General features: G+C 38.7%; 1 protein-coding gene across 3 annotated transcripts in view; it reads left to right on the forward strand.

Annotated features, from left to right (window-relative positions):
- Window positions 1–3,458: 3,458 nt before the first annotated feature.
- RNF19A (ring finger protein 19A, RBR E3 ubiquitin protein ligase) overlaps window positions 3,459–26,013 on the forward strand; it is a 58,271-nt gene continuing 35,716 nt past the window's right edge. Inside the window, exons 1-2 of one of the 3 annotated variants that reach the window (XM_029222660.1) lie at window positions 3,482–3,715; window positions 20,956–21,032. The gene's annotated coding sequence lies outside the window, so the exon portion shown is untranslated. Of the gene's footprint in view, window positions 3,716–20,955; window positions 21,033–26,013 lie in introns of all 3 variants that reach the window. The other 2 variants (XM_029222661.1, XM_029222659.1) reach the window with 2 other exon arrangements.

The raw sequence follows: 26,013 nt of genomic DNA on the forward strand, positions 1-26,013 counted from the left end.
AATTGGTGAATTTTTGTGTAGCCATTTTAATATTGAAGATGGAAGAAAAAAGCAACATTTTCGGCATATTATGCTCTAGTATTTCAAGAAAGGTAAAAACGCAACTGAAATGCACAAAAAGATTTGTGCAGTGTATGAAGAAGGTGCTGTGACTGGTCGAACGCGTCAAAAGTGGTTTGCAAAGTTTCGTGCTGGAGATTTGCTGGACGATGCTCCACGGTCGGGTAGACCAGTTGAAGGTCACAGAAATCAAATCGAGACACTGGTTGAGAACAATCAATGTTATACATGTGGGAGAGAGCTGACATACTCAAAATAACCAAATCAAGCATTGAAAATCATTTGCACCAGCTTGGTTATGTTCATCGCTTTGATGTCTGGGTTCCACATAAGTTAAGCAAAAAAAAACCTTCTTGACCGTATTTCCGCATGCAATCCTCTACTTAAAAGTAATGAAAACATTCCCTTTTTAAAACAAATTGTGACGGGCGCTGAAAAGTGGATACTGTACAATAAAGTGGAATGAAAGAGATTGTGGGGCAAGCGAAATGAACCACCACCAACCACGCCAAAGGCCAGTCTTCATCCAAAGAAGGTAACGTTGTGTATATGGTGGGATTGGAAGGGAGTCCTCTATTATGAGCTCCTTCCAGAAAACCAAATGATTAATTCCAACAATTACTGCTCCCAGTTAGACCAACTGAAAGCAGCACTCGATGAAAAACATCCAGAATTAGTCAACAGAAAACGCATAATCTTCCATCAGGATAAGGCAAGACCACATGTTTCTTTGATGACCAGGCAAAAACTGTTACAGCTTGGCTGGGAAGTTCTGATTCATCTGCTGTATTCACCAGACATCGCACCTTTGGATTTCCACTTATTTAGGTGTTTACAAAATTCTTTTAATGGAAAAAATTTCAATTCCCTGGAAGACTGTAAAAGGCACCTGGAACAGTTCTTTGCTCAAAAAGATAATAAGTTTTGGGAAGATGGAATTATGAAGTTGCCTGAAAAATGGCAGAAGGTAGTGGAACAAAAGGGTGAATACGTTGTTCAATAAAGTTCTTGGTGAAAATGAAAAATGCCTTTTTTTTTTAAACTTAAAAACCGAAGGCACTTTTTGGCCAACCCAATAGAACCAGCTCAAATGTCAGAGGAGTGGACTTTAGTTTGAGACACCAAACTGAAGTAACAGGCTCCCTGGTTTCTATATGTTACTCTGGTAAATTTATTTCCTTTTGTTTATGTCTCTGTTGTTATTTACTCTGCCTTCCCCAACTCTGTGCCCCAGAATATATGTTCTATGAGAGCAGAAACAAGGCCTGTCTTTTTCATTGCTGTATTCCCAGTTTCAATAACAGCAAAACTCTCTGCCTGAACTAGGCACCCAATAAATATTTATTGAATTGAAATTGAATGAATTAAAAGAGAGTAGGGAAAGAAGGGAGAATGCTGCCAAAAATGAAGGCACCTGGGGCCAATTATTATGCTTTTGCAGCAATCCAGTGAGAAATGATGAGGCCCTCCAGTGGTTTTCAACCTTGGCTCTGCATTGGAATCACCTGGGTAGTTTCAAAAATTACTGATGCCTGAGCATCATCCTCAGGGCCCCTGATTTAATTGGTGGATGCAGCCTGGGTGTCAGGATATTTCTTAAAGCTCCAGAGGAGATTCTATCATGCAGCCCAAGGTGAAACCACTGCCCAAAGGCAAAAGGGGGATATAGAAGAGAGTGAGTGCAGGGATGTTTAGGACACGCAATAAGCAGGACTTGGTGGTTAACTACAAACTGGAACTGATGAAAAGGAGGGTGCCTAGGAAGAATCCTAGATTTCTGGCTTGGGCCTGGGTAAAAGAGAGAGGCAAGTTTTGAGAAAAAGATAACAAATTATGTCTTGGACAGGCTAAGTTTGAAGTGCCTGTGGGGATTTGAGTGGAGATGTTCAATAGATATTTCTTTAATAGATTTACGTTGCCCTAGTGAAGAACAGGAAATCCCTCTAGTTTTTAAGATGACAGGGAAAGGCATCTCCGGAAATTATGACAGAGTACAAGACCATTCCCACTCTGCACAGACTCTTTACTCAAAACTCCCTTCCAAGACAATGCCCCATCAGTTCTGAAATGTTGCTCAACATGTTGATATATTTACAGGAAGGATTATATTATGGATGGGTACCATCCCATAAATCCATTTAACTTACTATTCTTGTATTACCTGTAGGCTTAAAGTATCCCACTGATTAAATTGCTGGCAGCCTCCAAATAGCATTTAAAGGAATATATAGCAGCTTTAAAACTTTCTGATAAATGAAAATGAACATACCCATCATTACTTCAAGAGTTGTGGTCAAATATACTTAGACCTAAACTGCTTAGAAACCTTGTTTAGTTTTTTAATTGGTAAATATTTACTGGGTTACCAAAGATACCAAGTACCCTCTGAAAGACCATGGCTCCTTGGTTTGTTTCTAATTTAAATTAGATACACTAAAACAAGGATTGATAGGGGGATATATTTAGTTAAGTAACAGATGGCGAAAGGACATTCTGTCCAGCATCTATCACATTCCTGTTTCTCAGTATTCCAAAGAGTGACTAAATCTTGAAATCAACTAGGAAGGAATGGACTGAATGTGTTTATTCAACGAAGATGAACTGATGCCCAGTCATGTGTAGGTTAAAAAATTCAAAGGGGGTATGGCTGGCTTCAAGGATATGGGGGGGTGTAACGGATAAAGCGGATTAAAGTAATTCAGAAGGTATCAAACATAACTGAAATATGAATTCTCAATTCTTAAGGGACTCTGTGATATCAAGTGGGAAAAAAAGAGGTGAGTGGAAGATATTCTCCGAACCCTCACGCAAGGTGTTCAACTGTGGCTAAGGGCTGTTCCTAGCAGCCCCTGCGGAAAACTAAGGTCTGTTAAAAGAAGGGGGCGGTGGGGCGCCGCCACCCTGAGGGAAGGACATTTCCTCCCGGAGAGGTTTGAAACTCGCTGCAGCACCACGGCGCTGCTCTCCCTGGGGCTGCCAATCTAGCAGGTGAACCGTGAGAACACAAAGGAATGAATAATGGCGTGCGAAACGCCGAAAGCCGGGCTCCGCAAGTCCAGCATCTCCCTACACCTCCAGCCACTCCCACCCGTCCTTGGAGGAGACACCTGCCCCACAGCCCGGCCCGCTTCGGGGAAGTCTTGCGGGATGATGGGCAGGAAGGGCCGCTGATAGCCGCGGGCGGGTAGACAGCGGGGAGGGGCCACACTCCCAGCAGCCCGAGTCGCTGGCGGGGAGCTCCCGGGCGTGCGCGGAGCGAACACGAGCGAGCGAACAGCCGCGTCCCAGAGCCGCCCGCGACTGGCCGGGTGGGCGTGACGCCATGACGCAAGGCACGCGGGCGGTGCGCAGGGGCGGGGCGGGGGCGGGAGGAAGGAGTGGGAGGAGGGGGCGGAGACAGCGGGGGCTGAGGGAGGGGGAGAATGGCAGTTGCGGCGCTGGTTCCCGGGAACAGCAGTCAAGACAGAACTGCGGAGGAGGAGTCCGGGAAAGCGGCAGCCTGGACCCCTCCTCTCCGTTCCCCCCGCCCCAGCTGAGAGGCGCCTTGGCGGGTCTGAGGAACCCTCCTCCGTACTTCCTTTGGCTGCTGCCGCCGCCAGGAGATGGGCCTGCTCGCCCGCAGCCCTGCGCCCTGCGTCTCCCTGAGGAGTTGAAGGTACGGGCGGGTACAGGGGGAAGCTGCGCCCGGGAGCCAGAGGGCAGGGGCGGCTCCAGTTTCCGACACGCGGCGCTCCGGCTGCTACCCTTGCGCCCCTCCCCGGGACGGAAATGGATTCGGAAATCCCACGGGAAAGGCGCCCCTGCTCGTGCTCGGCGCGGGGCCGGGGCGGCCCGGGGGTCAGGCCTCGGGCTGGTTCCGCGTCCCCGGCTTGGCCCCGGCGCTGGCGTTCCCTCGGCCGCGCGGGCGGAGGGGAGGCGTGGGATACGCCCCGAGCTCTGTCCTCCTGGCCCGAGCAGTCTGGGGCGAGGGCCGCCGACCCGGCGGTGTTGTGACGGGCGGAGGCGGCGCTCCCCTCCTCACTTCCCCAGCCCCTGGAGCAGGCGACGCGGAGGGTGGCCGCGGCGGGGAGGTGGCGGGGGCGGAGCGCATTCCTGATGGGTGAAATCGGCTCTAACGGGACTGATTTCCGGGCCTCGCTGCAAATTCGGAGACGGGGCCAGCGCCCCCCACCCCCTGTGGTTGGAGGCCTCGGGGAAAAGAGAGGCAGGCACTGGGGAATGTTTATCCGGGGGACTGCCACCCCCTGCAAAAGCAGAAATTAAACAGACGAAAAATGGTGGGGTCTTGGGGTGAAGTATGTCTTAAGAGGGGTCCTCCAGGGTTGTCTCCCTCACACTAAACCTTCAGGGAGTTCTCAGTCTTCATCCAGCCAATAATGCCACTATTTTTAATTTCCAGTTTTTCCTATCATTTGGCTTCCCCTCTGCCGTTGCCCTCCCCCCCACCCTTTTCATTAATGGGAAGAAGGAAAATAAGTTCAGGGTTCATTAACCTCGCGACAAAGGGCAGTAAATAAAAGAGGGGAGAGAATGGTTAAGGCTACATATGGGAGAAAGAAAGGTCTTATTTTTTTCCCACTAGCTCTTGAAGGTAGAAATATACGAACGATGTTTTATTCTGGTTAATATTTACTATTCAAAATGTTGCGGAACGTCCTGTGGGGTGGACGTTGGAAAGAACAGCATTTAAATGCCTCTGCAGTTTTCAAACCCAGGTGTTGGCTGCAAACGCTAGTATTAAATGTTAGTAAACGGTGGAGGAATAAAGCAATCCTTTCCTCTGATCGGTTGCCTTAAAATGTGATTTTTCCTTAGCGTTCCACTTTTTTTTTCTTTTCTTTTCTTTTTTTGGTAGTAACATGGCTGTCTTTTTATTTATACATATGTATTTTTTATTTTAACCTAATTCCTTGACCCTTTTTGTTATGTGAAGTCTGACGGTATGCCCAAGTTTCATTTTCGGTTTTGCCATTAACCATCTTAATGAGCATCTTTATGAGTCGAACTGTTATTACCATATTGGCTTGTTTATGCTTCCTTAACACCCAACTGTCAGAACTGAATCAAAATGTAAATATTTCTATTTAGAAAATGGCGATGATCTATTGTTGACGCTTATTTTCAAATGTTCTTTGCTTGCTACGTGCAATTCCATGGTAAAGATCTAGAATTAAGTCTTGGGACCTAAACCACATTATGCAACAACAACAACCCTTTTTATTTGTTAGTTTTATTTCTCTTTCTATTATTGTATACAGTGTAACTGAAATTTAAATTTCATGTGTCCTCAAAAACTATTTTAATGTCACCACAAGGTGTCTTTCTGAGGAAAAAATTACATTTGGCAACTAATGTTAGTGTAGTTTTTCAATATCTGTGACTTCCAGGAGGATTCCAGTAAGATTAACTTTTAAAACTGTAACATTATTTTAGGAATTGAAACACAACTCAATTTTTAGTCTTCAGATAGTAGCTACTTGAAATATTGTTGTTTCGTTTGAATGACGCCTCAGTTGAGCATTAGAGTTTATATAAAGAATGGTCCATTTTACTGTCTTCAGACCAGTATTGGAATTTTTAAAATTTTGGTGGTGATTTGTAGAATTTTGGGTGCCTTTTTACTTGGTTAAATGGAACTGTTTTTTTCTACCTAACATATGAAAGATACTAAGATTATTGTCTGTTTTTAAAGCTACTTCAGCATTTTAGTGGAAAATAAATGCACTTCACACATTTGAAATAGAGGAAGTCATAAGGTCATATTTTTGCAGTTATGAATTAAGACACTTGGGGTCGCCTCTCTTCAATGGGATCAGATTGAAAGATATTATTCTCACGGGGTTGTTAGATGGAATTAAATATAGGTAATTTAAAACAAACTCTTTTATCATTTGAAAGACTCTCTTGTATATTATGGCAGGTTCTGATTTTATCCTTAACACTTCCTTAGATTTATCACAGAAATTCTTTGGTTTCTAATCATCCCTGCCCACACTGTCCCACCCCCACCCCCCCAATCTGGAGGGCGCTGAGGATTGAAAAACGTAGTTTTCTGAATTTTTCAAGGAGGAGAAGGAAGACAAATATTTGTGATAACACGTCAAAATCCCTGGTCAGGTGCTGGGCAGAGAGTAAGCTAGGGATAAATTTTGTTGCATTTATATCTGAATTGCCTCTTTCTATTTCTTCCCTACCCAGGTTATAAAGGAAATCTTAGAGAATTGTTATTTGTTTTTCTGATGCTTCTAACAAGTGACAGTTGATTGTCAAATGCAGGCTGGTTTCGTGTTAAGCTTTATGATCTTTTATCATTTAAGGCCCATGTAAAAATTAGGCCATTTTAGGCTGAAGGCCAAAAAAAGGTTGAATTTCTAAATTTATATTTGATTGTATTGGCATTGTGTTTGGCAAACTAGCACTAGTAGTTTAATGATGGTCTGAAAGGACCCATGGTCGTACATGAAGTACTTTAGCTTAAAGGTTTTGGTTTGATCTTTTTTTAAGCAAAATGTTAATCTGATTGCTTATGGAGATCACCTAAATTTTCCTTAGGTGATTTTTTTTCTCCAGTCAGGAGTAATTATTATTTTTCTTTGGCTTTTTAATTTTTAAGTCATGAGGTACCAGCTTTTGTTAGTTTTGTATAACCCTGAAACAACTATATATATAACCACACCTGCACAGCTAAAGACTGTGGGATACTGTTCCTTTGTTAAACACATCTGTATTTCAGATGACGGTAGAAAAAAGGCAGTGAAATCATTTTGGGTGTTTAAAACTTGGATACTTCGTTCGTTTCTCAATAGCTGTCATATGTCAGTAATACTTTCTGTATTAAACTGAGAAAAATTAGCACCTTTTGATAAAGTAGTTTTTGCTTGTATTGCTCTCTTTGTAGCTGTCAATAAAACCTGAACAATTAATTTGTTTATTAATGACATTTTCTTGAAAGCTAGGATATTAGCCTAAAAAGCATTATACATTCTTGTTCTACTGATGTTACCTACTATTTTCTTTCAAAAGTCATTTACTTGAGAAATGCTACTTGTTAATTTGCTTTTGAAGTCCTTCTTGGTAGAGCTTCCTTTTTTGTGTGTGAGTATACCAGCATTTTTTTTTTTAACATCTTTATTGGAGTAAATTGCTTTACAATGGTGTGTTAGTTTCTGCTGTACAACAAAGTGAATCAGCTATATGTATACATATATCCCCATATCCCCTCCCTCTTTCGTCTCCCTCCCACCCCTCTAGGTGGTCACAAAGCACTGAGCTGATCTCCCTGTGCTATGCGGCTGCTTCCCACTAGCCATCTGTTTTACATCTGGTAGTGTATATATGTCTGTGCCACTCTCTCACTTCGTCCCAGCTTCCCCTTCCCCCTCCCCGGGTAGAGTTTTCTTCTGTGAAATCCTCAGTAGGATAAAACTAATAAGGAGTTGTTTTACCCCTCAAATACATTTGTGCGTTGAATTTTGAAGCAAAATCCTCAGAAATCACCCTAGTTTGTTTAAGCCGAAAAGAAACTTCAAACCTCAGTCTTGGGTTCAAAAAAACTGAACTTAGCCCCTTAAAATTATGTACACTTAACATTTTCAACCTCTGTCCTCCTCTGGAGACCCCTGAAAGTATAAACAGCCCTGCTGTAATGTGAATAGCAAGCAAGGTTGCTAGTTGTAGAGACTTCTGGTAGAGATGAGCCATAGGAGGGAGCAAACTAGTTAGAGAGAAGGAACAAGAAACCAGGAGAAGCTATAGGGAGTGAGATAGTGTTAAGCTTCCAGATGAATCGTATATAGCATAGTAATGTAACTAATGTATCACAAAAGTAGATGGCCATTACTATAAATCTGCTGATGATTTATATTTTGTGATTTCTAAGTCAGGTATTGGCATTTGCTCCCCAAATGGTGAAGTACTCTAAGTTATTCTTATGCATATGAGATAATACATATGAAATGTGCAGTAGAAGTGTAGGAGATAATGTAAACTGTATGATGCCAGGGACCATAATCTTTGTTCACTCTTAAGGTCTCAGCACTTAGCATAAGGCTTGACAATGATAGGTGTCGGATAAGTATTTGCTAATTGAATAAAGTTATGTATTGTAATGTAACTATTTCATAACTCTCTCTATAGCAGGGCTATCTGATAGAAATATAATGTAAGTCATAAATTAATTTAAGATTTCCTGTTAGCCACATTAAAAGTAAAAAGAAACAGGTGAAATTAATTTTCATAATATATTTTATTTAATGCAACATATACAAAACATTATTGTCTCAGCATGTATTAGTGAATGACTTTACATTCTTTTATTCATACCAAGTCTTCAATCCACCATGTGGTTAACACTGGACAGCACAGCTCTAGGAGTATTTTGTATGAAATGTTTTTTCCTTTCCACAGAAATTCTTTTGTCTTTTTTGATAGTCTCTTCTTTTGTCTTTTTTGATAGTCTCTTTCTAACATGTCTTTTGAGTCCAAATACAGAAGCACATATGTCATTGAATTGGAATTACTGAGTTGGATTGAAAGTCAGGATACCTGACTTCTTTCATTTGTACAACTTTCCCAAAATGGCTCTGCCTCACTCTCTTTCCCTGTCTGTAAAATGAGGGAGAATGTGCTATCATCTGTTTCATTTGATTAGTATAAATTATGTCTTTGAAACACTCTTAACTACTCAGACAAGACTATTACAAAATAGATTTTTAAATTATTAGTAACTTGTCATAGCAAATCTCAGTATAAAAACAGAAGGAAAAATTACCCATGAGACTACTGGTGCGGAGGTCCTGTTACCTCCCACACTGGAATAAGTTACAATGAATGAATCAATACAAGATGCTCCTGTAACATTGAGTCAGGAGAGGTGACTAGGTCTGCTCCAGAACCAGATTTTAAACCTCTGATCTATTTAAATATTGCCTTAACTAATTTATCCTTCAGTTTTTGTTTGCATGAATAACCTACACTTCTTACATAGGCATCCTTAAATCAAAATCATGAAATAAGGTCCTTTGGGAAGAGAGGGTGGGGACTGATTAAGTGCATTTAAGTGGGGGAAAATAAAGCAAACATTTAGAAAAGTCTATCATCACATCCTATAGTACAGGATATGTACTATATAGCACAATAACTGATTCTTTCATCCAAACCAGGGGTTGCAGTGGTTACCTGGTAAGCAGTTACACATAGCCAAATATAGCTAAATCAGATACGTAGCCAAATCAAATAGGTATCTCCTTATAGCCATACCCTTTCATTAAAAATAATAATAATAGTAACTTTTAAAAAATTATAGATGAACATCCTTTGGCTTTTTGCATAAACATAACACACTTTACTGATGACCTTAGTAAAAATTTCTGGAGTCATGTAGTAGATTGTGTGGTGGCTCTCAAAAAGATGTTCACATACTAACCTCTGGAACCTGTGAATGATACCTTATTTGAAAAAAGAGTCTTTGCAGATGTAGTTAAGGATCTTGAGATGAGGAGATCATCCCAAGTTATCTGAGGGGTCCAAAATTCAATGGCAAGTTGTCCTTATAAGGGAAAAGCAGAGGGAAATTACAGATAGACAGAAGAGGGGAAGATGCACAGAAGAGGTGGAGGCAATGTGAGGCATGGAGGCAGAGACTGGAGTGATGTGGCCACGAGCCAAGGAATGCTTGTAATCACCAGAAGCTGGAAGAAGGAAAGAACAGATTCTCCTGAACCCCCAAAGGGATCGTAACACTGCTGGATTTGAGGCTTTTACCTTCCAGAACTGTGAGAAAATAAATTTCTGTTGTCTTAAGTCACCCACTTTGTAGTAAGTTGTTAACAGGAAACTAATATACAGTCAAAAGTAAAAAGATCTGTGCTTACCTTTGTTTTGTATCATGCATTGTGACTCTCAGAGGCCAGACAGCCCTTCCTTTAGAATTCTTATCCGTTTTGAGAAGTATCAGAGGAAGTGTCTTAATACCCTCAAGTCTGAACAGGCCTAAGAAATAGCTTATATCATGTAAGATACACTGTTATTGTCTCTCAGGTCGTTCTTAAGATACAGTTTATATTTAGGGGAGGGGGCAAGTGTAATACTGATGGGATAGACCAAGAGGTTTTGTCTCATGAGGGTGTGATTCCTTCCACCTTCCCTATCTCCTTTACTGGAGCCTCCTCTTCTACCCTATATCTTAAAGTTGGAATGCCACAGGGCTCAGTCCTTACCCTTCTTTATTTATTCCTCTGGGGACTTCATCCATGCTTGTGATTATACCCACCATTCGTATAACAACTCTTCCCAAAATTTTATCTCTAAGCCAGACTTTTTTCCTGAACTCCATGCCTGTCATGTGGGTATTTGACTGTACATTCTCACCTAAGATTTAAAGGCATCTCAAACTTAAATGTCTGAAAATGAACCCCTGCTCTTAGCTCCTCCCTGAACTTGTTCTTTTCACAGCCTTCTTCATTTCAGTGGACAGCAGTTTCAGCCTTCTGGTTAATCAGGGCAAAATCCTCTTGGAGTCCATCAGGAAATTCTGTCAGTTCTAGTTTCAAAAGATATCCTTATGCCCATCATCATCTCTCTCCTAGAGTATTGCAGTAGCCTTTAAACTGTTCTCCATGTTACTGTCCTTACTTCTTTCTTCTCATTCTATTCTTAACACTAGAATTATCCTTTAAAATTATTCAGATTCTAAACTGTCTCTGTTTAGAAGCCCCCTAAGTTTGCCCATTTCGCTTAGGATAAAAGCCATAGTTCTTACAGTGGTCTATAAAGCCATACACAACCTGGTCCCATAACGTTGTGACCTATCTCGTATATTCTTTTTTTGCTCATTTCCCTCTGGCCACATTCTGGCCTCTAGGCTATTCCTTGAACATACCAGGCACATTCCTACCTTAAGGCTTTGCAGTGGCTGTTGCCTTTGCCTTGGAGGCTCTTTCCTCAGATTTCCTCGCGTCTAACTCCCTTCAAGTCTTAGTTTAAATGTCATCTTTTCAGTAAGCTCTGATCACCCTTTAAAAAATTGTAATCAGTGCCACGTACACACACTCTTGATTACCTTTACTCTGCTTAACTTTTTTCCCACATTTTAGCAAAGAATCACAGTAAAATATTTAGGTGAAGTATTTAGAAAATTGTAAACTTCTATATAAAAGTATGAAACAATTTTTAGTAGTTTATCTATAATTACTGACCTAGAATGATTTGTGGAAATAAGGTAGGTGTTGGGCCTTGAAAGAAGAGTAGGACTTCAAATAAGCAGAGCAGAGAAGGTGGAAAAGAGTATTCAGGCAGAGACAAAGACATAGGAAACATCATGGAGGTGAAACTATGTTTTCTTGATATATTTAACAAGTAGACCAGTTGGCTAGAGTGTGTTTTTATGTAGGAGAATGGTGAGAGACTAAGGTAAGATTGCGGAATGCCATGTAAAGCTTAAAGTTTGTTTACCTGTGGGAAGCAAATGGATGTTTGTAAGCAGAACTTAACAAAAGGCCAACGTGATAATTCAGAAACCAGGTGATTAATGAAGGTCTTGTGGAGGAAGTAAAGTAGCAGAAGGAGGACTGAGACTTTGGCTCTGGCACATTAGCTGTATGGATAAATCAAATAATCTCCAGACCAGCACTATCCAATAGAACTTTCTGCAGTGATGGAAACATTCTAGACCTGCACTGTCCAGTATGGTAGCCAGTGGCCACATATGGCTGTAGAGTATTTGAAATGTGACTAGTGTAACTGAGGAACTGGAGTTTAATTTTTTTTAATTTTAATTAATTTAAACTTAAATAGTCTCATATGGCTAGTGATGATACATTCGACTGAGTAGCTCTAGAATACAGTTTTCTCACTTATAAAATGTAAGGTTAGATTGGAACATTAGTGGCACTAGAAGGATAGGTTCCACAGCCAAATAAAGTTGATGCAGTGTTCTGAGAAAAGCAAATGGTATCTAGCTAGCAGATGCACCTGTGCATGACTAGTATTTGTGAAACAGTTCCAGGTTTGTATCCTTTTCATTTTTTGTATCTCCATGACTTATTTGAGATCCCCTCTGTCTCTTGATTGCTGATTTTTTAAATTGGTCTTTAGGTTGATGCTTCCTATAGTTAAATATCTAATACATCTAATTTAATAGTATGTTTCATAATTATAGTTAAATCTATCTTGTTTCTTTTGAATTCTTAATGAGAAAGCCATAACAATGAAAAACCTTTATGATTGTTTACTTGTTGTGTAATTCTTACCTAGATTCTTCTGCTTTCTTTAGAAAATACTCCCTTACTTGTTTTCTTCCCCTATAAAATTAAGAAATATTTCATTTGTATTTCAGTTATGATTTTATTTTCGGGGGACATGTTTAGAGAGAAGTTCTATGAATGCTGTGTATCCAAAGGAAAATAGACACATGTTGCTTATTGTGCCTCTTGTTTCCCAAGAGATATTGTTCCTTCTGAGAATTACTTTATAATTTGAAGAAAGTTTTAAAAATAGCTTTTAGAACTTATAATCAAATAGCTCTTCCAGCCTGTGCCCTACCTAGACACACACACACACACACTCTCTCTCTCTCTCTCTCTCTCTCTCTCTCTCTCTCTCTCTCTCTCAGGATACTGCTGTTATCAATACTTTTTATTAAAAAAAAACAACTTCCAGAAAAAATGGTAAGAACAAAATTAGCCCAAACATTTAATATTTGTAATTGTCCAAATAGTAGAATTATTCAGATTAGTGATGAAACCGGTAAAATTCAGTTTGCGAAGATAATACTCATTACACTGGATTTACTAAGACCAAAGAGTATACCAACACTGTAGAGAATTTGGAGATATTTTTTAAAAGAACAGAAAGAAATATTAATTGTCCACTTTTAACCATAGAGTATGGTATGTATTACAGCTGTCTATATATTTGTATATTAGAATCATAGTCTTTCAGAACTAAGGGGCCTTAGACATTACCTCATCCAATCACTTTAGCTTTCAAATAAGGAAGTTGAAATTCAAAAAGTAGACAGACTTGACTAATATCAGACTAGGTTAATATTTCCCTTCTGTTGATGTATAGCAATGAGTATTTTAACCAGTTCAAAAAAATTTTTTTGACAGTTGGATATCTTTTTTTTTTTTTTTTTTTTTTTGTAAAATTTTTTTATTTATTTATTTTTGCTGTGTTGGGTCTTCGTTTCTGTGCGAGGGCTTTCTCTAGTTGTGGCAAGCGGGGGCCACTCTTCATCGCGGTGCGCAGGCCTCTCACCATCGCGGCCTCTCTTGTTGCGGAGCACAGGCTCCAGACGCGCAGGCTCAGTGGTTGTGGCTCACGGGCCTAGTTGCTCCACGGCATGTGGGATCTTCCCAGACCAGGGCTCGAACCCGTGTCCCCTGCATTGGCAGGCAGATTCTTTAACCACTGTGCCACCAGGGAAGCCCTGGATATCTTTTTTAAACCTATTTAAAATTTTTTTCATGTCTCTGGGCCCTCTTATCATACCCATAGTTTTGCACTATGCTTTTCCTACCTTCTCCCTATTGGTGTATTGTTTGCCCTTCTGAACAAAGAGTGCCTGGAATGGGCTAGTCAAAATGTTTTAAATCTTTTTTCTTTAATTGGAAAATGGAATTAATAATGCTTTTTCTTTCTGCAGCAGATTTTTTTTTTTTTTTTTGCGGTACATGGGCCTCTCACCGCTGTGGCCTCTCCTGCCGCGGAGCACAGGCTCCGGACACGCAGGCTCAGTGGCCATGGCTCACAGGCCCAGCCGCTCCTCGGCATGTGGGATCCTCCCGGACCAGGGCACGAACCCGTGTCCCCTGCATCAGCAGGCGGACTCTCAACCACTGCGCCACCAGGGAAGCCCCAGCAGCTTATTTTTGTAATGGATTGAGTAATGAGTATTATTTGTAATGAGTATTATTAAAACCACGTAGTACCATTCTATTCTACCTCCCAAACAAGAATAGGCTTAAATAGATAAATGTACCAGGTGTATGTTTGTGAAGCTGTTTAAGAACTATCTCTTTGGGGAGGCTTTGTGGCATATGGGAATAGTTTATTCTGAACTTTTAGTTTATGTTTCTAGGCGATCATAGGAATTATGTTAAGGATAGAGCTCAAGGTAGTATATTTGAGTCTTGATAAGCATTCACTTTCCAAAAAACTTGCTGGAAACTGATATGTGCCTATGTTAATGCTCTGTTGAGTTACCTCCACCTCCCCCATATATAAAAGTAGTTAAGTTGAAATTATTTACCCCATTTTCAATATTAGACCACTTGTCATAGGTTTGTAGCTGTATAAACATAACAAGGCTGAAAACTATATTTATGTTGGAGAAATCCGTGTACTATAATGATGTGTTCCAAACTTGCAAATGGCTAACTATTCTGATGACATTAGACAGGCCATTTCGGGGCCAACAGTTTGTTTCATTTTATTTCTAACCTTAAGCATGATAATCTCTTTTTAAACAGTTTTATCCAGTAAATGGTTCAGTTACATTTGTGCCATCTCCTCAGATATTTGTAATAGTTATAGCTAATATTTGTTAAGTGATTAATATGTCATACTGATGCTGGATTCTTTATATATTTTATTTAATCCTAGTAATAATCTTGTGGACTGTAGATTATTTATTATTCCTATTTTACAGTTGAGTAAACCGTCTTAGTAATTTAATGCAATGTCACACAGCTAGCTAATAAGTGTCAGAATCTGAACTTGAACCCAAACTTTGTGACTCCAAAGTCTGTGCTTTACGGTCTGAATAAAAAGATGCTATCATTACCCCATATTTGTATAGTATTTTAAAAATTTCCCATCCAAGCTACTCGTAAGTTATTCCCTCATTTTATCTTATCTTGGGTAAGATAGTTGTGTCTGAAACAGACAACCCCAAAATCTCAGGCAGAACACTATAAAAGTTAATTTCTCACTCACACAGAGAACCGTGTGGATGACTCAGGTATCCCAATTCCTTCCATCTTGTGACTCAGCTGTCCCCAGAGGCCTACTTGGAGTCAATCACTAAAATTACTATATTCAGCCAGCTAGGGAAGAGGGAAGAGAGAGAGCTCAAAGGATGATTGAAAGGATGATTTAGGGACTAGTCCTGGAAAGGGTGTAGTACATCACTGTACTCACATTGCACTGGCCAGGACTGGATACATGGCTGCATCTAGCTGCAAATGGAAGGAAAATGAAACAGGTGGGTATAAAACATCATCTCTGCCACAGATGATACAGAGAGATTATTGCTGAACTAAAGCCACAAAACCACTTGGCAGCTATCTATAGAACCCAGATTTCTTAGATCTGCGTATAATAGGCTCATGTTTCTGAGGAGACATTCCAGTAATTAAAAGGCTTTTTGGTTGTATTTCTAGCACCGTTGCTGACTCTTTCTCATTGGGCATCGAACATTTTACTTCTTTGTGCCTGTTACATTTTAAATAGGAATATTGTTATTGACTTACCTTATGAGGAATGATAAACTTAAAAAAAAGTTTTTCAGTGGTAATTGCCATTTTAAGTGAAGATGACATTATTGCTTTATAATATCTTTATATTTATACTCAGTTGTCCTTTGAATATACAACAGTTAGCCTTTACTTGTTAGATTTTGTTTTTTAAACATGTGATGAGTTATTCTGGGCTATCTACATACCTTATATTTATTCTTGCATTCTGAATCTGAGACATTTGTTTAGGGATGAACGTTGTTTTTTAATGTTCCCCCAAACTTAACTCTTTTGGAAGGAACTGCAACTTCAAATCTTAAAGGAATAGAAGTATGTTCTAACTGAGCTAATAGTTATGAATATTGTACTAATAATATAAATTAGAACAGACACAATTTACAGAAACTGATGGTAACTTTTACTGGCAAATTAAATTCTGCCATCTCTTCAGTAGCAGTTAACCGTTTGTTATACTTTAGACTCCTTGGAGAATCTCTTGAAAGCTATGGATTCTATCTCTAGAATATACCTATATTCACAATTTAGTATACAGTTTTAGAAATTTCATGGGTTTCTCTGAAGCCTATCCATGCATTAGCTGCTATTTTTAAGCATTTTTATCCTTCTCCAAAAATTTATTATCGTGCCTATTATATTTTTACTTTAACAGACTGTATAAAGAGATGTTTAATGAGTCAGAGTTTTTATAAGATTTATAAGGAGAGTCTGTCTCCTTAATATTATTTGGACAGCAAGAATTATGCCCAGAGCCTGCACTGCTGCTGTAGCTGAATTTCCAGCTATATTGGGGAATAGATTTATTAGAGGAAAATATGACATTTCCACATTTGACATTGACAAGATGAATGACATAAAATAACTTTAAACATTTAAATAAACTTTTTGAGCAATATCAAACTTCATTATAATGAACTTTAGTGATTTATCACTGTTCAGAGAAAGCTGTATGTGAAAATCCAAGTAATTTAATGCCTCAAATTTCTCTTAATGAACTTCTTGTTCAGATGTACAAAGGTCTGTTTATTTGGGGCCAAAATTAGCTTGTGTGCAGATACATCATTTCTAGTACATCACTTCTAGTTGTGGTCGATCAAAGGATGGCTTATGATAGTTAATTCTGTTTTTTGGTAATCAACTACTACCAAATTGTACCTAGGCATATTTAAATTTGTTATGTTGTTTGCAACTCTGTATATAGGAAATGCTATGGAAGATAAATATTTCCTTTTTTCAGTGCCTTTGGAACCTTTATTTAACACTAGAGGAAGAGCAAGGCCAAAAAAGTGAATTAAGTTTCAAGGATATCCCCCACTGTTTATTTACCATATTTGTTTCTGAAGTTATGCACAGTGAGCTAAATTAATTTTCTCTATACTAGATCATTTAGTCAGATAACTAGTGATTCTTCTTTGTACAACTTAAATTGTCTGCTATTTATTATACTAGAAAACCATTGTCACTGTGAAAAATAGAGTGCTGTCAGAAGCACATATTTATAGTCTTTTAGAAAAAAAGCTTTAAATGGGATATTGATAAATATTTGTTCAGATTATGGGACTATCATATATGCTCAAATATAAAATAAAGTCTTTTTTCTTTCAAAATTATGCTTATGAAAAAAGGGAATCACTTTATTATAATTTATATCCTTGCCAAGTCACTAATATTACTGTTTGGGGAAGACATAGTCTGAAATGTCTTTATTCAGTGCTTGGTTAGAATGCACTAGAGTGAAAGTTCCACAGAACAAGGGCCTTGTCTACTATTATATGTCTACCACCTAGAAGAGTATTTGGCACATGATAGGCACTGAACATATTTGTTGAAAGAGTAAATGAATTAATGATTATAAAGAATAATGAATTAATGCATGCTTAAGCTAAAATTTCCTATGATAGCATCGTATACAGATTCAAGAATACTGTATCTCAGATCCTTTGGTAAAGGTCTCCTTTGGAAAACCGCCAAATGTTTTTCCCCCAAAGTGTATACAGCTTTCCTCTTGAGGAAAAGTTCATGCAGCACGGGGCAGCTGAAAATCAAGCAGAAAACTAAAGTCTTACTGGCCTAAGGTGTCAAGGGACGGAATTTGGGACTGCCAGAATGGCTGGAAATTGAGTGGATAAATCCCAGAAAGGAGGGAGTTGTAGTAGGATAGCCGTAAAATCTATGAAAAAACTCCCCTGAAATACCTAGGTGACCCCTGAACTCTGCAGAAAGATTCCAAGGAGCTCAATGGAAAATAATAGCAGTTAGGCTGAAAAAGCTGACTAGAGATTTCACCTGCTACTCTCTGTAGGGGAGACAATTTGGTGTTTGATTCCCACCAAATTAAGGGGTTTTAAACATTTGTGCCCAGAGACCCATTCTAAAACACAACACCAGCCTCCACAAGTTTGACTTTATTAGCCAGTGATTTAACTGCCAGGTATAATAAAAATCCTCACTCTTAGGAGCAGATAAGAAGCTGTAAAAGTCTCTACTGCATAACATCCACAAAATCCAGTTTATAATAGACAACTACTAGACATGTGAAGAATCAGGATAATGTGATTTAATGTCAAGACTATGCACCCCAAAATGGTAGCTGACCCTAAAATTAGCAGAATTAGCAGACTTTAAAGCAACTGTAATATATTCAGTGACCTAAAGGGAGATCCATGATCATGATGACTGAATAGATGGGCAATTTCAACAGAGAAATAGAAACTATAAAGAAGAATAGACAGTCTAGAACTGAAAAGTACAATATCTGAAATAAACATTTTACTGAATGGATTTAACAGCAGATTGGAGAAGGAAGAGGAAAAAGTTGATGAACTTGAAGCTAGATCAACAAAATTTGCCAATCCAAAGAATGGATAAAAAAGATTACAAAAAATGAACAGAGCCTTGATGGCCAGTGGGACAGTATCAGACTAACATGTGGGGCTTTCTTGGTGGCTCAGTGGTTGGGAGTCCGCCTGCCGATGCAGGGGACACAGGTTCATGCCCCGGTCCGGGAGGATCCCACATGCCGCGGAGCGGCTGGACCCGTGAGCCATGGCCGCTGAGCCTGCGCATCCGGAGCCTGTGCTCCGTGGCGGGAGAGGCCACAGCAGTGAGAGGTCCGTGTACTGAAAAAAAAAAAACAAAAAACTAACATGTGAATAGCAGAAAGAGAGATAAGAGACAGACATAGCAGACAGTCGGGCAAAAAATATGTTCATTGAACCCCAACTAGGATAAATAAAAGGAAAACCACATCTAGGTGTGTCTTAATCAAACTGCTGCACATCAAAGATGGAAAGAAAATGTTAATGCAGCCAAAGGGGGAAAAAAACCCACATTACTACAGAGGAATTACAATACCAATGAAGGATAACTTAATCAGAAATGATTGGAGACCAGAAGACAATGGAATGACCTATTTAAAGTTCTGAAAGGATAAAGCTATCAACCTGGAATTCTATATTCAGAACAAAATATCCATGAAAATGAAGGTGAAATAAGGACATTTTTCAAATAAACAGAACTTGAGAGAATTCATTGCTAGGAAACCTGCAACACCAAGAAACGCTTAAGGAAGTTGTTCAGGCTGGAGGGAAATGACATCAGACATCAGATGAAACTTGGATCCACAAGAAGGAATGAACAGTACCAGAAATGGTAAATGTGTCTATAAATAGATTTTATCCTCAGAAAATACTTTGTAAGCATATAAAGCAATGAAAGAAGAACTTGGTAGATGTGACTAAATAAACATGTTAAACTTCTTCAAAAATCACAAAATTAAAGGGCAAATATTAAGAGGAAGTTAATATGAAAGATTTAAAATCAAAGAGGACCATTAATGTTCCAGTGTTAAAATGGGTAAAAAATATGAACAGATAAATCATTGAAAAAATAAAGAGGGCTGTAAGCGTGAACAAACGTTCAATTTGTTTAGCAATCAAAGAAATGGAAATGAAAGTACTTACTTTTTTTTGCCACTTAGAAAAAACTATTGAAATGATATAGGGTGTTGATGAGAATTCAGGGAAGTAAGCACCTTTCCAGTTGGTGGGAGCATAAATTGGAATGAAACTGTTGGGTAGTTTATTTCAAGAGCATATTTTGGAAGTCCATACCACCTAGGTAGCAAGAAATTCATACACCAAGAAGTAGCCTACCAAATTAGGTCAGAGATAGGTAGAAAGGAGATCATTATTCAATAAGTGGTGTTGTGATAACTAGCTAGCCATTTAGAAAAACTCAAATTTTGATCTCTACTTAGTCCTAACATGAAAATAAATTGAGACGGATGAAAGATGTAAGCAATAAACAAATCATAGAAGTACCAGAAAGAAACATGAGCAAATTTTAAAAATATAATCTTGGAGTGAGCAAGATGTTCCAAGACAGATATAGAATCCAAAAGTCATAGAGAAAGATATGCTAATTTGAACACACACACACACACACAAAATTTTAAATTCCTACATTGGAAAATTACCATACAGTTTAAAAAAAAATTATTTGACACATAATAACAAAGTTCCTTTACATAAAAAGCCTTATACCAACAGCAGGATATGAACATGTGGTTAGTTCACAGAAAATGAAATGTGACTTGGAAACATTTGAGAACCACATATAATACCAAATATATAGTCATTAAAATTTTTTCTTTATTCCTCATCTTCTCTCAACCTCTCAACATAAGTATATATGGCTGAAAAAGTTTAATGGCCTGTTATGCTTTTGTAATATAAAATAGTATTTTAGTAGCTTCTAAAATAGAAAGTCTCGTTTCTTTATGTTCTTGATTCTCACTTGAGTATGAGATAGCTCAGGCTTCACTAGTGACCAGAATTAATGATCAATAGAAACTGTGCTGGGAATCTCTGTACCTATTCCCTCCTCACTTCAAACAAACAAAAACAACTTTATACTTAGTCCTCTTTCTGTTCTCTTCAACAGTGCTATTAAGTGTTTTTGCATTCTACTTTTATTACATTCATGTTTTAGAGGTGCTGAACATCTGGGTGTCAGACATCAGTAAAAGAAATTGAAATCAGAAACCGTAGGTACTCTTTGCTCTTATACTTAGCATTTATCAACACAAAATTATTGGATTTTCTGTCTTACCTTTGCAAGAAGTAACAGAAGAAACCTAATTTTAGCTGAATAACAGAGGCAGAAACATATTCAAGAGTATAATGGGGTTTTCTCTTGGTAAATTAATTTCTTTATTGTCTATAAACTTTATTTTGCCTAGCCTTCTATCTCCAAAATACCCTTTCATGAGTCTTAAATCACATAGGCATGTGGGTGGTTAGTAGATGCTACTAAAACATTTGTAGTTAGGAGATGTTTATTGGTTGAATATTTTAAATCTGTAATTCTTGAAGTTGTATAATGTCAGGATATTCAACATGTCTTATTTATCCTGTAGCACAAGGGTCCCCAACACCCCTAACCCACGGACCACTGCCAGTGGCAGCACAGCAGGAACCGGCAGCACAACAGGAGGTGAGTGGCAGGTGAGCAAGCGAACCTTCATCCGTATTTACAGCCGCTCCCCATCGTTCACATTACCGCCTGAGCTCCACCACCTGTCAGGTCAGTGGCAGCATTAGATTCTCATAGGAGCGCACACCCTACTTTGAACTGCGCATTCGAGGGATCTAGGTTGTGCGCTCCTTATGAGAATCTAGTGCCTGATGATCTGAGGTGGAGCTGAGAATATGATGCTAGCGCCGGGGAGCGGCTGCAAATACAGATTATCGTTAGCAGAGGGGTTTGACTGCACAGAGACCGTAATCAATTGCTTGCAGACTCATATCAAAACCCTATCAGTGAGTGGCAAGTGAAAACAAGCTTAGGGTTCCCACTGATTCTGCATCATGGTGAGTTGTATAATTATTTCATTATATATTACAGTGTAATAATAATAGAAATAAAGTGCACAATAAATGTAATGCACTTGAATCATCCCGAAACCGTTTCCCCACTCCCGTCCATGGAAAAATTGTCTTCCATGAAACCAGTCCCTGGTGCCAAAAAGCTTGCGGATGGCTGCTGTAGGGCTTGTGGGGTAAAGATTCTTTTCACAGTTTAAAAAGGTGGATGTAGTAAGGTTGTATCACTTACAGAGAACCTTACAGCAATAACAAGCCAAAAGCAAAGATATGAACGGAATCCTCAGTTCCTCACTTCCACTTATGTGTGTTCTGCATCATAATTTATTTATCCAGTGTTTATTAGGCACCTACAATAAGTTACAAGTTGTATTAGGTACTAGAGATACAAAGCTTGTCTTACATTTCACTTCAGCTAACATTTAGCATAGTGCCAGGTTTTAGCACGTGCCAATTTCACTTTCTTCTCGTAACATCTATTTGAAGTAAGTGGTATCATCCATATTTTGTAGTGGAGATCACAGACTCAGGAATGGACATTATCTGAGATTTTATAACTAACAGTGGCTGACCAGATCTTGACTCCCAAATTCTCTTCTTTATACATCCAGACTGGGTGTTTTTTATTTGCCCCTCCAGATCCACTCCTCATCCTTCCTTGACTTTCTCTGTGCCCCAGAGGAGGTTGACCTAGTCTAAGGACGGCCTCACTTGGGCTCCTTTTTTGGTTTCTCATTGGATTTAGCCAGTGTGAGGCATTGGTGGATATTGGAGATCCAGAGAAGAGAGAAGCTGGGTATTTATTCTTCCAGTTGCCTTTTGACAGCTCTCTCCCTGCTCCTTCTTTCAGAAGGCTGGCAGTGGCTTCCTGAGGACTTTCCCATCCCTGTTAGTTCCTTTAACCCTACCCACACCTTTGTAAATGAGCCCTTCAGTTATCTCTTTGAAACTGCTTTGTTTTTTTGCCAGGACCCTGACTGATACAGCTTTTCAAACATGAGCTACTATTTTGTATGGATTTGAGTTTTCTAACTGTTTTTATCCTGTGTTTATAAGTTGAGCATTTAAAATCTGCAACACATTTTCATGTCAAACAATATTGTAATTGTTTATTAGGTGCTTCACCTGGAATGGTCAACTTCCATAATTTTTACGAAGAATTAAAAAATAGCGTGCTGCCAAATTAGATGTATTTTATGATGCATCCGTACGAAGTTATCAGCACTTCTACATCTTTGGTCCATAAAGCTTTGACACGTCGTAGAAATACCTTTGTTGTGGGCTATTCCTATTTCTTAATTCCGTATTCCTCAAGAGGTACAAAAAAGTTAGAATCAAAGAGATCTTGACTTTAAAGAGGTATAAACACTGTGGGCTAGAGAAGGTTAGGTAAGCAGGTTCAGGTCTTTGTCCTTCATACCAGTCTCAGGTGCTAGTCTTCAATTTAAGTACATAAAAAGGTCAGGAGGTGGGGCTCCTTTGCCAGCGATAAAAACTAATTTTTCAACCAGTTTCTTCAGGGGGATGAAAGTGTGTAGCAGCAATTGGCAGAGAGTCTTCGTTACTTGTTGGAGTTGTGCTAGACTGGGAAAGAGGGGGAAAGAGAGCCATTTCTCATATTTTAATTAGCAGGTGATTGGAATTTCTTGTGACATTGGTGTTAAGAGAATTGCCTCCTGTATGATATTAGATACTTGGTTGAAAATACATAACATGGGGTCTACTTGTATTTTACTCTCCTTTTCTGTTTCACTAAGCTCTTCTAGCATCTGCAATTACAGATCTATACTTTTATTTAGAGGGGAAAGGTATCCCCACTAAGCCAACAGCCATAACATCATGGAGGCCAACCTCAGTTATCTTTTTCCCCACTGCTTTTCTTCATGTTATCGATGTGTTGTACTTCGACAAATCCTTGTGATAGTAAATCAGTTTAAAGAATATCCAAAGTTGGGGATTATTAGGAGTTGTATATATTTCAAATTACATCATTAAGTACATTTACTGCCTCTCATCTTCTGTTCCTGCTCTGAAATGATGTAAACTACTCTAAGTTTTTAATACATAATTTATTTTGCCTTTGATCCAGTAGACCTCATATTTGTCTTTGTAAACTTGGTGTGAACTAATTGGACGTTTTAAAAAGTAGAGCATGTATATGCCTAGGAGGCATGACAGTGAAATAACAAGATTTTTTCTTGTGCTTATGAAATAGTATCATCACTTCAGTGACATTGTGTCATTTTAAGAAATACTCATTTGGTATTTATTCACAGTGTCTATGTTCCTCACTTCATCTTGGCTGTGTGTGGTATTAAAGAAATCACAATACTCAAGTTCTACATTTAAAACCTTATTAAAACATTGAAGTAATCAGGGCAGAAAAACAAGTGAACACTGTAAAAATTTCTTATCTGAGTTATAAAATGTGAGTACAGTTTAGTTAGGAGGAGAGAAGAGGGAGTGGCATTTCATACGGGGGAATGGCTTGAATAAGGCATGGAATTGAGGGATAGTTAAGACCAGCCCTAGATGATATGTAAAATATAATTGTCTTTTGTTTTCTGAGACAATTTTTGAGATACTGATAGTGACTGGAGTTGTTTCATGAAGGCAGCTGCAGACAGATGATGGTACTGAGGCCGAGATATTAGAAGACCTGAATTTGACCCTGAACCCTGTTATTTCCTAACTGTGCAACATTTACCCTCTCTGCACTTCAGTTTTCTCATCTATCAAATCAGGATAATACCCATTCCATAGGGCAATGAAGTTTAAATCAAAAGTGCTTTAAAAGCACTTTAAAACTCTACTGTGTAGTGGTATTATTATATACAACATATTTTCCCTTCTTTTTCCAACCAGCAACCCAGCTCTTTGTTTTAGAACTCAAATAATATTTTTGTCTTAATGGTGTGTGCATTTATGAGGCCGAACATAACAGTAGTACTTACAGATTGATACAGTTGATAGTTTAAAAAGTTGAGTTCAAAAAGAATAGTACTATATTAAATGATGCAAATAATAGATTTTTATTCTTCATTGGAGAATAAAATCAGCTTTTTCTAAAAATAAGTAAAGTTTCTAAATCACTGAAAGTTTTTTTTTTTATAATTTCACACATTTTTGTCATCTGTTCAAATTGGCAGAATTTCTGTAGTGCTTTTTTGTTTTTTTGGTGGTTAAGGGTAGTCTCAGAAATCCAAGTTAGTTTACTAGTTTCTAAGTGTTTATGCAAATAAGCAGTTTGATTAAAAACTCTTTGTGGGTGAACCACATAATCTTAATTTCATATACCACTAGAATAATTAGGTTTAGTTCTTTACTTAATACTCTTGAGTCTCTGATTTCCTATCTGCAAAGTTAGAGTAAACTTTATGTATATGGCTAAAACTTGTATATTGTAAATGACTGAGAGGAGGGGAAGGAGGGACGAATATGTCCACACTTCAGGGCGGTGGGGTGAAATATTGACTATATCTTTTGAATCTGCTGTTATGCAGGGCCTCTTATTAATCTTGTAGGTGGCTCGCAAGATGGCTTCCTTTCTTTTTAAGATGAATTCTGTAATAGCCTATAGTTTGTCATAATGTCTGAAAGACTCCCTCTAAATCTGGTGAAAATGGACTCAGCTGTTTTCAAGAGTTGTAGTAACAGAGATAAATTTAATATATATAAGTTTATAACTATTGGTTTTGTGACATATATTTCTTCTCCAGACATATCGCATTGAGTACAGAGACCCATGTCTATCTTGTTTATGGTGGTAACCTCCTGAGGTTTAGCACATGCTAGGCTTAGACTTTAACTTTGAAATTAAGCCAAAGTCCCCTTGATTGAGGCATTCCCAATACTGTTGAGTCACATGCTTTTAGACACCTTTCATGGATTTTTTCTACAGATAGTCATTAATTTATGTGGGTTTTTTTTAATGTCTCTCATATCTCTATACATAGGTTTTTAAGTACTACCTCACTATAGCCCCATAGGCTGAAAATGACTATAAACTGAGGTTGTTTTTTTTTTTTTTAATGGCACTTTTATTTTCAGTACCTAAACTAATGAAAAGCAAGGAGCCTTGTTTTTGGAGGCCAAGCCTGTAGAATTCTGTTTTTAAGTGAAAGTGTTTAGCAGACTGTCTTTAGAATTAGTGGTTCTTGACCAGCATGTGCAACTAAATTACTGAGGAACATTTTCAAAATATACAAGTTCTGGACCACATCCTCAATTTGATTGGGTAGCTCTAGAGTGGAATACGTTTTTTGTTGTCATTGGTGGGGTTCAATTAGCTGGTTTTTTTTTTTTTTTTTGCGGTACGCGGGCCTCTCACTGTTGTGGCCTCTCCCATTGTGGAGCACAGGCTCCGGACGCGCAGGCTTAGCAGCCATGGCTCACTGGGCCCAGCCGCTCCACGGCATGTGGGATCTTCCCGGACCCGGGCATGAAACCGCGTCCCCTGCATCGGCAGGCGGACTCTCAACCACTGCACCACCAGGGAAGCCCTTAGCTGGGTTTTTTTTAAAACTATACGCAATAGATGCTCATGATACAATTGTAAACTATGCAGAAAGCAGAAAGTGAATACTAAAGAT

This window comes from Monodon monoceros, unplaced genomic scaffold (assembly GCF_005190385.1).
Source record: "Monodon monoceros isolate NGI ecotype Baffin Bay Population unplaced genomic scaffold, NGI_Narwhal_1 Super_Scaffold_14, whole genome shotgun sequence".
Taxonomy (NCBI): domain Eukaryota; kingdom Metazoa; phylum Chordata; class Mammalia; order Artiodactyla; family Monodontidae; genus Monodon; species Monodon monoceros.